The sequence below is a fragment of the Motacilla alba genome, chromosome 3 (genome assembly GCF_015832195.1).
Source record: "Motacilla alba alba isolate MOTALB_02 chromosome 3, Motacilla_alba_V1.0_pri, whole genome shotgun sequence".
Lineage (NCBI taxonomy): Eukaryota > Metazoa > Chordata > Aves > Passeriformes > Motacillidae > Motacilla > Motacilla alba.
The window spans coordinates 70,354,703-70,361,929 of NC_052018.1; positions in this window are offsets into that span (position 1 = coordinate 70,354,703).

The window sequence follows — 7,227 nt, forward strand, 5'->3', positions numbered from 1 at the left end:
TTTTCCCATGACTTTGAAAGTCTTCTCAAACACATCATTTGTGTCTTCCCAAACACAAAGAGATAGTAGCTAATTTCCTTTTTTGCTTATATGCTCCTACTAAGGCCTGTTGATAGAGCCCATATAAGGCAAAGGGAAGGGTCTTGGACATGTAACAATTCAGCTTTCAGGCCATGAACTTTCAAGGAAATGGCACACAGCAAGTCCATCAACAAACAATGAGCTGAGATTGTCTCAAGAGGGCTCAAATTTGCAGGAGAACTATGGAGGCATTCAAAAGGTTCTACTGAACATTGCCATCAAACCTCTGAACTGTTACAAGCATCTTCTGGTGATGCTCTTGAGCCTTCTAACATTCTAGAGAAGATGCAGTTTGCCTTTAAACTCCACAGGGTACTTCAAAAGTCTGCAAGGGTTATAATTTTCTAGTAAATATCATTGTATCAAACATTTCTTTTAAAATTCTCTTTCAAAAGAAAAAGTAATGAAAAGCAAACAAATAAAAAACACTTAGAAAACAAAGTTTTGACTATCAAGAAAAAGTGGAGACAGCTGAAAAAATTTAGTATATGTGAATATAGTGAAACTCAAGGATTCATAAAGAAATTAATGAAATTAATAAAGCACTAGCAGGGATCTACAAATAATTACACATTAAAAGCTTCTAAAAGTGACACTTTAGTTGGACAAACACCTCTTGACATCTGGATCCATAGGAATAAACCTTTCTGGTGCCATATCAGAGTCAGCAGTTTTTCTCTAGAAACTAACTTTAAAATGCTAATAATTTTTAAAATGTTATCTATGAATTATTCCTAGAATTATTCTGCGCAGCTGCTCCATTTCTCATTTCTTTTGGGGTTGTCTTCACTGGGCAGGGGCAACCTGTAAGCTCCAACTTGATCAATTGCTCCTCAGAACCTGGCCAGGGGATTCATCATGGGAAGGGCTGATCTGATACCAGTTCCCTAAATGTTGTGCTTGAGTCAGCTCCTGCCTGGCTCAGTGGTTATCAGAAGCCTGAAGAGATTTTCCTGAAGAAGCTGAAATAAATGAGGTATGTTAGCTTGTTTCACAGGAAGTCCACCCTGCTTTTAATGAGCTAATTACCCTGCAGTCTAATTGCTGGTCATGCTTTTCTAATGCCTTGTGAAATCTGCTGAATCTGGAGGCAGAGCAATTATGGCACCTCAGGTTTGTTTGTGATCACATTTGTCACTGTGTAAGCAGTGACTGTTCTCACAGCTCACATTGCATCTCACAGCTCACATTGCTCACATTCATAAAACTCCGAGCATTTTATGAACACTCAGAACAGTTGGAAGAATATATAAATTACTAATAAGATACATTCTTATGTTTGAACATTATATGCTGTCTTTTCTTCTCAGAATGTTTTCCAATATACGAAAACACTAACAGCTTCATTCTCTGTGGCACTGTATAGAGTTTATGATCAATCTAATAGGGTTTAGGGTAGGAAGCAAAAATATGGTTGCTAGAGAAAAGGACAGAAACCACTCAGAGATACAAAAAGTAAATTCTCAGTTAGAATTCGGGTTAGGATATGGAAGCTAAAATCTTGGAAATGAAATAATGCTATTTTTAATGACTGCGGTGTCAAGGGTGTGCCCTTACAACTGTTTAAACACAACTCCTATTAGCACCAGTCTGGATTTTATGTTAACACAAGGTCAGAGAGATGAGTCATGCACAGCGCAGTAATAGCGGATCACTGAACCCACACGCGGGTGAGTGTCCTCTACACTAGCTGGGCATTAATGGTGTGTGACTGCTCTGCTTAAGGTGGCACAACTGCAGCATTCAGCAGGGACAGGATGGATTTTCTCTCTGTCCGCAGCAGAGACCATGCACTCCCATCCTGGGTCACACAAAGGATGGGCAAACGTGCAGAGGAAGGGCAAGGTTTCGGTAGGGACAGGCAGTCACATCACTCTGCTCATTCTTGGGCTCTGTGCAGTAGATGAGGGGTTTGGATATGGGAAAATAGCTGATGCAGGGATTTGGCACACGTGAGAGAAGGCAGCCATCCTGGCACCCTGCAATGCCAGAGGTGTTGTTGCTGAGGCAGGCTCTATTTGGTACCTGTGTGAGGGCGTGTGCCAAAGAACCTGCTGGCTAATGGCAGGATGACTGAGGCAGAAGGAGTCTAAGTACTTTTGAGTAGTTGTGCCACTAGCTGATAAGCGAGAGGATATTTTACAGGCAGAGAACTGAGACAGTGATGAGGTGACTAAATTAAACCTGAACATGGGAGACAGCCAAGAAATTAACTAACATCTCCACATTCCCTGCCCAGGTTCTTAAAGCAGACAGCGTTACGTGCTCTACTTTTTATCTCTGCCCCTGTGAGAGGCTGTCCCTGTTGAACAGCGTGCACTGCCTTGCATGCTAACAAAATACTGTGCATGATGAAAGGCTCAAAGCCAATAGCTGTAGCAGCCTTACTTAAAAATGCAATTAAAACCCTGGAATGAGTTACTGTTAGCTAAAGGGGCTAGGAGAAACCAGAAGGTTGGTCTGGATGGGATTTTTTCCCTCAAACATACTGGAGTGGGAATGGAGCTAGAGAGATAACACAACAATTAAAAATGAGAAATGGATGAAATTAATGATGAAAATGGCTGGGAGAGGTTGAACTTTTAAACTTTTTTTTTTAAATTTGTCTATAGTATATTAAATAAAGAAGTTTGAATAATTGAGAAGCCAGAATGATGCTGTAAAATTAATTGCTAATTAAAAACACAGAAAAAGTAAATTTAAAATGTGAAATATATGATGAAATGGTGTCAGTTATGCATATCTCTAAGGAGCTAGAGGAATTGTAGTATGTGAATGGATTTGATAGGGTGCTGTATGGTGTTTGCTTCATCTGGGTTTATGTACCTAAAGGCAGTTCTGAGTTACAAGACTCCCCCCTCTGTAGTCATGGTGAGGGAGTCACTTCCAACACCATAACAGTCCATGGAGAGATCAGAACAAGTAAAGTGGTTTTCATCAGGGATAGATATGATGAAACCTAATGATGATAATGCTACTGCTTCACTCAGCTTATTTCAGTGTTCTTGTTACCAGGACTTTAGAGCCTTACTGATATTGAGTTCACACTGGCTCTGTATTCCCTTAACTCCATCAGCTTCCAAAGGAAAAAAGGAAGGAAACTCTGAGACAGAAATGAGGCATCTTCAAAGGGCAAACTTGCCACTTCAGTTACTGTACCAGCACTAAGCTTCAAAGGGAGTGAAGCCTCTTTTCTCCAGCAGCTGGATGAAGCAAATATGACACACATCAACACAGATAGAGTTTTTTTTCTGAATCCAGAGCAAAGAAAACATCTTTCATGCATCTAAAGAGTTGGAAATCAAAATTGATTCCTCTCAATTTTATCCTTGTACTTTAATCCTTTAATCAGAAATGATCCCTGGCAAGAATCTTTGTTTATAAGAACCTGCAGCGAACTGTAGAGTTGGTATACCTCAAAAAGCTGCTGAAATTGTGAAAATAGCCAACAGTGGGACAAGACAGGAAGGTTTCCATAGATCAGTGGTTTCACTGATGGATCATCTTTCCATTGTGTACCAGCCTTGCCTTCTGCAAAAGATGTATGCATCCTTGATCATTTGATCTGCTGCCTGGGCTCTGAAAGCAATGTGGAGTGACTGTGCACAGGGTAGTCTGGAGGGAACATTCCAGTTGTCACATAAGGAAAGCGCTGATGTGCTGGTGTGAAAAGAGACAAAACAGCTCTGAGAAGCAGACCATGTCTGAATTATTAAAATGCTACCTAGCCTGGCTGCTGGAGTCCTGTGTCCAGCATTAGTACACCGCGTGCTACAAACAGGTGGCACCAGGGAGTTTAAGAAAGCAAGGGAAAAACTATTTTGCATATTGTGGCTTTTTCCCTATAGGCTGCTAATTAAAAACAGACATATCAAAAAAAACCCAGAAAACCAAGAACCCAGCCCCACAAAACAAAGTATTTTCTTGACTGCCCTGCCCTTCCTGAGCAGTCTGACTGGGACAGGGCTGTCTGCGTGCTGCCATTCCCAGCAGGACATTGTGTCCACCACCCCAGCTCCACATAAACATCCCAGAGAGGACAGAGGGATGGCAGCTCACTGGCAGCATGTTTCACTCATCATTTTGAGCTGGAATAAGGGTAGAGCTCTGAAACTCCCAGTTCAGTTTGGAAATAAGCATAGAACCTCATCACACTCCATCTCAGAGACCAACAAAAGCCATCAATGGGTAAGATGTGACAGCAGAAGACCCCAAGCCACTAAATGGACAAAAAATCTATTTAAACTTGTGCTTCTAGGGCTTATTCCCAATGGCCTCCACCCTACACATTAAATCAGCTGGATTAAGGCTAGGTTCATCAAATTCCAGTGGCTTCCCCTGGATGATTCCTCTTAATGCAGGTGCGCAGAGGAAGGCAGGAGAAGCTTGAGTGGCATTTGTAACAGCTTTAGCCTGCAGCAGCCATCAATGTGTCACTGATAAAGGAACCTGAGTGTACCACTGTATCTAATTCCTTCATTGTAGCCATCACTGGTAAAACACTACAGACACAATATGCACTAAGGGCTTATTAACTGGGGGCAAAGGAAAGCAGAGATTAATAGCATGAATTTTACGACACATTTTTTCCTTAGCCTGTTTGCAGTCTTGAACTCCAAGATATAGTGCATCCCGTTTGATATTTTTCAGGCAGCATTTTGATATTTAGTCAGAAGGGAAGACCAGCTGCAGGCAAATGAAAGATGAGCAAAATATTTCCATCCAGTTCTGCCAGGAGCACTGGCTGGTCACCTACACATTTCTTGTTCAGAAATCATGGGGATAAATTTGCATGAAAATGTAAAAATGCACACTGAGAAAACAAGCAGTGCACAAATTGGGAAAAGCGAGGACCACAGCAGAAAGATAAACTTGAATCTCTTGGTCAGATATGTTTTAATACCTGGTACTTCTTTAGATAGATCCACACAGTGTATCATCAGCTCCTCTGACCCGGTCTCAGTGTTATTCCTTTGGCTTTACTTATTCCCTCTCTGTGAGCAGAAGATATGGGGAAAAAAAGGCCTAGCTCCACTGAGTGTGGAATGCATCACTCTCTGCCCTAATGAGGATGCTATTCCTTGATGTGCTCCCTCTTCCACCTCTTCTCTGTTCTGATCTGCTCTTTCAATGATCATCTGCACCAGCCTCTGAGATTCAAATGAATTCCCCACTCAACTTTCCCCACTTGTTTGTCACTCTTAAGAGTTCTATGAAAAGACACAGCTAACCAACATTACTTGGCACACCCTCTTTGGTTTTCTGAGAGATGTTGTAGTGGATATACTCCTGCAATGTTACACAGGGGGTCAAATGCATCCCCAAGACTTCTACCTTCTGTAAGTAAAAATCATCAGCACTAAATTCATGCATGAGTTCACCACCTGCAACTCTCATTCTGCCTTCAGGAGTAGGTGCCATTGAAGCATACAAAAATAAAATTCCACATTAAATTCATGCTATTAATCTCTGTTTTGCTTTAGCCCCACTTAATAAGGCCTTAATGCATATTATAGTCCGTAGTGTTCTACCAGTGATGGCTACTATGAAGGAATTAGATACACTGGTACACTCAGGTTCCTTTACCAGTGACACAAAATAAATGAGAAAATTTTAAGAAGAGCTTCTGATAGCTTTGAATTGCCTGATTAGCACAAAATTATGGCTGCAATGCACTAAAAAACCCACTCTATAATCAGTGTAATTAAAACCTTATGTACTTCCTCCTGTTTCCCCCACAGAGTGGTCATTTGTTAAATTGCCTCATAAGGCTCCTGCATCAGCTTCATCTTTCAGCCTGATTTCATGGTGTAATAGGGCTCTCGCAATCCCTCTGTGTGCTTGCTTGCTTGCAGGTAGGTGTGTCAGCACTTGTCTAATCACTACTGTACCAACCAGCCAATTTCAGTGGAAGTTTTGGAGGTCTCAGAGGTACTCTGGTCCTGTAAGATTTACAGCAACAGAAAATTCTGGGGAGGGAGAACTTTCTGCTTTTCCTGAAAGAAATGTAAATACCATCCACGTTATTTGATGTAAGGGAATCCACTCAGAAGCCCAATTAAGCTTTATTAGTCCTCCAGTTTGCCAAACCATTTGTAAGTAACCTGATCATCCCACATGTACAGAACCATTGCAAATAAAGAAAACAGGGACCTCTGGGAGGCTTCTAAACCAGCCAGCCGGATAAATGATACTGTCTCATAGCTGCTAAACATCTGTCTAACCTGTTGAAGATTCCCAGCCCTGAGGTCTCCCCAGGCAATTCTGTGAGCAAACAGCTTTATTCTGCACTGCCTTATGCTACAGCTGAAACTTTGTAATACATTAGTGAAGCTCTGTAAAATATGGTTCAAAGCCTGCAGTTCATGGTTGCATTTGCAGCGATTTTTTTAAAATATAATTTCAATTTAGAGCAGTCTAGGTAAGGCAAGGAAGGTAAAGCAATGCTGCAGCATTGATTTCTCTCAGGGACACAACAGTTGCATAAAGGGCTCTGCTAATTATAGCCACCAGCTATCAACAGACCCCACAAAAGCCACAGCAGCACTGCAGCTATTTGGTGCCTGCCACAGTGCATAGCTCTGCCAGCTGAAAGCATCTGTCAGACTTTAGAATTGATTTCCAAAGGTAATGACCCAGCAGGCCCCTGCAATAAAACAAGGATGGACTTGACTCTGAAAGGTCCTTCTGATGGTGATTTGCTGCCAGAGCACTTTCCTGCAGCACACCTGGTTTTAATTGATGGGACTCCTCAGAGCTGGATCCATTATGCATGACTCAGTCAGCTTCAGGACTTTAATCCTAGAGAGGTTACTAACAAAACTCCCTTACATTTATTTTGGAAACTATATGGACCATCCTTGAGATGAGAAAGTGCAGGCAGAAATATGCAGTTCAAATTTATCCTTTCATAAAAGACTCAAGAATGTCATTGCTTCCTAAAAAGCCAGCAACTATTTTCCAAGTTAAATGGGATGGATCAGTTTGGGTAAAAAATTATTGTCTTCATGCAGATTTTTCTCTGCCTAAACATAAGGCTACATTTGGAGTGATATGTGATAATTTTATACACAGTTTAAACAGTGCTTTGAGGAGGATTAGGAAATGCCATCCTCTCTCCTTTCTCTGGCTTGAGGGAGTCCCAAT